Here is a 5,232-nt window from a genome sequence, read left to right as displayed (position 1 = left end):
CACTCAGGCTGAAGGCTCATATTTGCATGCTAGTATATGTATTAGTCGTGTATGGTACATTGGGGGAAACTCACTAAGCGTTGGCTTAGGGTTTAAGTTTTATGTTTCAGGTATTTCAGATCATCATGCGAAAGCAAAGACGTGATCGTGCACATCCTTCTGGTTTTATGTAATTGGATTATTGAGATACTATGATTTGTGATTATTGTTGTTAAGAATAATGTTTTGTAAACAATTATGGTTTTGGTTGGGGTTTAAAAATGAATAATTTTACATTGGTTTTTGCGATGTTACATTCATTCTCTTAGGGGGAGATCAAGTACGCAGCTAAATGTTTTGACATCGTCAGATAGGGGAGATTGTAAGCTCACACCTTATGATCTGATGAGTCAAACATTATTCACATATTGTCCACTAGCGTGTGCTTCAACGTTGGTCCCAACATAAGCATCAGCGTCTACATTGTAACATCTCAAAAATCACAAAAAATTTAAACTTTTCAAAATAGCCCATTTACTAAAAAAAAGGGATTACATAACCACTGTCTCCGAAAACATAACTCAAAACCAGAGTCTCCTAAGATTAACAATATAAAACCAAGGATGTGTACGGTCACACCTTCGCCTTGCCACGGTCATCAGAAGTACCTAGAACAAAACTAAAATTGTAAGCCAATGTTTAGTGAGTTCCCCCAATGTACCCCCACATAAATATAATAAACACAACATGCATATAGAGCCTTTAGCATGATTGGACAACCTCAGTGGGCCTTCAGCCTATCTGGACTGCTCTTTGGGCCTTCGGTGTGACTAGTCCACTTTGCTGCAGGCCTTTAATTTATTTAAACCACCCTGGGTGTCTTGGCCTTTAGTCTCAGTCAGTTTTCCTCAACCAAGTAACCATCAAATATCAACATACATCGTAACAATCAATAGCTAGCAAATATAGGTAGTCATACAGATGAAACAGATTATTACAACAAAGCAACATCCTATACACCAGAATACATATCTAATAGATCACCACATCATATCAAAATACAATAAACCAAGATACCAATCCAATGGATCGGCCTTGGCGCCTTCGGCCGGAATGTACAGTGAGGAAAACTCACCTCCAAAAACACTCTGAACGAATCTCTACTCCAACAACTGGTACTACTCGACTCCTAGAAATTAGAACACTTCCCATTCTAGATTGATAACACTTCCCAAAATACCCTTGGTCAACGGTCAAAAGTCCAGTTAACACCCAGCTAAGTCAAACCAACCGAGCCAACTCAATCGAGTCAACCCATTCGAGTATGCTGGACGCACTCCTTTGTATGCGGATCATACTTGCTGGTTGACCAGACGACGAGACTCTGATCGTGTACTCATAGCATACCACTTGGTACGCCCAGCGTACGTGCCTGGTCAACCATTTCTCCATTAAGAGCTTAATACACCAAAGTTTCACATACAAAGTCAGATCCTAGTCTCAAATAATGTTTTTGACCATAAAGTTTCCAACTTTATGGTCTTGCACGGCCAATAAGGTCTTAACACCAAAAACCTCGACCACTTATCCCACTAAGACCTCAAAACACATGCATGGAAGGAGATATATGATCAACACTACATTTTTAGGCTTCTAAACACCTCAAATAGACTGAAAGGGCAGCTTAAATGGATTAGAGTAGCTCAAACTCAAAATACCCAAATAATGGGACCAAAAAGACACAAACTCCATGGCTAACTTAGATCTATGCATAGAATCATCAAGTTCATAACATTATACCTCAAAATAGATCTTGAAAGTGAGGTGTTATTGGATCTAGAAGGTCTTGATCTTCCAAGATGATCCTTCTTTCTTCACCTTGCTTCAAAGGCACCACAAACACACGCTTTTGAGCTCAAATGATCACACACAAAGGATTAGGATTGCAAAGGATGAAATAAAGGTTGGAGGTTGGAGAAGGAATGAGGAATGAAGAGTTAATGATGCTTACATATGGAGCAAACCCTAAAAATTAGGGTTTGCGCTTTTACCGCGTATACGCCCAGTGTACTAGGGTGTCTAAGTCCATAAATATTTTGGTATGTACTTAACCCGATTATGAGCATGGTCCTTTTGGGTTGCCTTCACCATAACAACTGATAAGATGAATTAAGGAGAAAGAGGATTAATTATGATATATAAATATATTATATGAATAATATATTAAAAGAGAAATCATATTGTTTAATTAATGTTGGTCAAGAATTAATTTAGAATTAATTTTGTGGTCAAAAGGGATTATTTAAACCTAGGGGACTCGAATTGCAATTATAAGGTAATTGGTTTTTGGGTTGTAGATCCCTTAGGAATAAGGTGGACGGATTCAAGGAGGAAACCCAATTAGAAATCGTCCAGGCCTTGATTCTGGAAGGATCTAAAGGGCTACTTGGTGGATAAGAAATCCAATTAGGGTTTTTACTGAAACCCTAGCAGCTCACCTATAAAAAAAGAACCCTAAGGCTCCCAAAACTTGGCCCTATGCTTTCCTAGAGTGCCTTGGATGAATTTTTTGCCTCCTCTATCCTCTCCTAAGTCATCTTGTTACTTGTGGTGTTTGTGACTCCATTAGAGGTGCAACACTTCGGGCACTAAGCTTTCTGATGAGAATAAATCTCTAGATCGATTAGATCTTTCACAGGTAAGAATATGAAAATCAAACAAGACAAACACAATAAGAATATGAACACATAATAGAATCAAATATATGGTTATGATTCCAATAAAGTCACGCCTAAGCAGAGCTCGATAAAGAACTTCCACTGTAGAGGCGAGCTAGGGTTTTACAAAACTCAATGAGAAAATGATTAAAGTGTTAACTACAAAGACTGCATGCATGCAGCTTATATATTAAACCCTAGAACAAATTCATAAAAGATCACTCAAAAATAAAAAGAGATTTCATTAGGTAACAAGTAAGATCTTGAATATGAGAATTCACCGTTAATTCATTAGTGGTGTTGAATTGTGGGTTTCACTTAGTACATAGTGGCACGAAACTAAGATCATTAATGTAGATTTTGTATAACCATAAACCTCAGTGGTAAATATTGAGAGTCTTAAGGGTTATATTGGTGAAACGAAGTATAATGGAGAAAAATGATGGAGATGGTGTAAGAAGAGAATGTACCTCTACTTATAAGAAGAAGGACCAAGAAGAAAACTCTAAACCCAATGTGAGTAGAGTAAGGTAGCTCAGGATTAGAGTGAATATTGCAGCCTAGTTTGGGAAAACATGATTTGTATATATCATGTTATGAAGGCTACACTCAAAATCTCTTGAGGCTTTAGTCAACATACAGCTGCATGCTTCTAGGGATGTGTGGATAGAGTGAAGAAGAGAAATCATACCTTGTGGATCTTCATTATTGAGAATAACACAAAAAAATGATTAAAACGCAAAATATTTTTGTATTTTGTGAAAAGGACGTAATTGAACAAAAAGGAAAATATTTTTGAGTTTTATAAATATAAAAAGAAGTATTGAAAACAATATACATAAGAATACCATCAAAATGCCCTGAGAAGAAAAGAAACGAACGAGTTCTGAAGGACCGAACCCGAAATAGAACGAACTTTCGGGTCATTTCGGTTCTTGGTCGAACTTCACCCGAAATAGACTGAATGTTCGGGTCATTTCGGTTCGCTCTATTTCCCTTGTTAACTTTATTGAAGCGAAGCAATTTTGGTACTGATTTTGCTTCCATCATTCCTAGGCCTTGTAGAATCTTGTTGAAGCTTGCTTCAGGTAAGGCCTTAGTGAGTATGTCTGCCAGTTGATCGGTCATTCTTACAAAGTAAATTTCTACGTTTCCATCTTCGACGTGATCCTTGATAAAGTGATACCTCTGTGCTATATGTTTAGTCTTCGAGTGTTGCACTGGGTTATGACAAATCCGAATTGCTCTTTCATAGTCACAATATAGTGGGATTTTCCTCATATTTAGTATGTAATCCCTAAGTTAACTTTGTATCCATACCACTTGAGATGTGCATGATGCTGCAGCAATGTATTCAGCTTCTGTAGTGGAGAGAGAGAGAGACACAAGTTTGTTTCTTCGATTGCCAGCTGACCAATTTACCATCTAGAAATTGGCATCCTCCAGTGGTGCTCTTACGATCTAATCCACAGCCACCTAAGTCAACGTCTGAGAATGCTTGAACAAAGAATCCTGAGTTGGCTGGATACCACAAACGGAGAGAGGAGGTTCACTTCAGATAGCGAAAGATGTTTTTCACTGCTTGTAGATGAGGTTCGCGGGGGTTAGCTTGGAATCTTGCACAGTAACAGACTGAAAACATGATGTCAGGTCTACTTGCTGTGAGATACATCAGAGACTCAATCATTTAACGATAGAGTGTCATATCAGTAGCTGGTTTCTCTAATGAGGGTGTAAGCTTTGTCCCAAAGGCCATAGGCACTTTCACTTTGGAGTCTCCCATCATTCCAAACTTAGCCAATAGTGTCTTGGTGTATGCCTCCTGATTAATAAAAATGCCTTCGCGTCCCTGTCTAATGTTTAATCCGAGGAAAAAGTTAATTGGACCCATTGAGCTCATCTCAAATTTAGATTCCATCAACTTCCTGAATTCAGCTGTTAAGCTAGAATTCGTGGAGCCAAAGATGATGTCATTAACATAAATTTGGACTATCATAAGGTGGTTACCTTCTCTCTTGCGAAAAAAGGTTAGGTCAACCAAAACTTGTTTGAATTTAGACAATTTTAAGAATCGAGTTAGACTTTCATACCATGCTCTGGGAGCCTGTTTTAGGCCATATACCGCTTTGTAAAGGACATAAAAATGATTTGGATACTTCTCGTTCACGAACCCTGGCGGTTGCTCGACATATACAGTCTCTTCAAGTTCCCCGTTGAAAAAGGCACATTTGACATCCATCTAATAGACTTCAAAGTTCTTATGTGCAGCATAGGCAAGAAAGATACGAACAGACTCTAATCTTGCAATAGGAGCGAAGGTCTCTTCATAATCGATGCCTTCTTCCTGACGGTAGCCTTTGACAACCAACCGAGCTTTGTTGCGAATGACATTTCCCTCCTTATCCATCTTGTTTCTGAATACCCATTTGAGACCGACAACCGAGGCATCCTTTGGAGTTGGAATAATTCGTCATACTTTGTTTCTTTCAAACTCATTTAACTCATCTTGCATCGCTTGAACCCATTCTGAATGATC

Source organism: Lactuca serriola, chromosome 8 (assembly GCF_051521515.1).
Source record: "Lactuca serriola cultivar US96UC23 chromosome 8, Lser_US96UC23_V15, whole genome shotgun sequence".
NCBI lineage: Eukaryota > Viridiplantae > Streptophyta > Magnoliopsida > Asterales > Asteraceae > Lactuca > Lactuca serriola.
The sequence above is the reverse complement of the archived record's forward strand: the minus strand, read 5'-3'. Positions refer to the sequence as shown.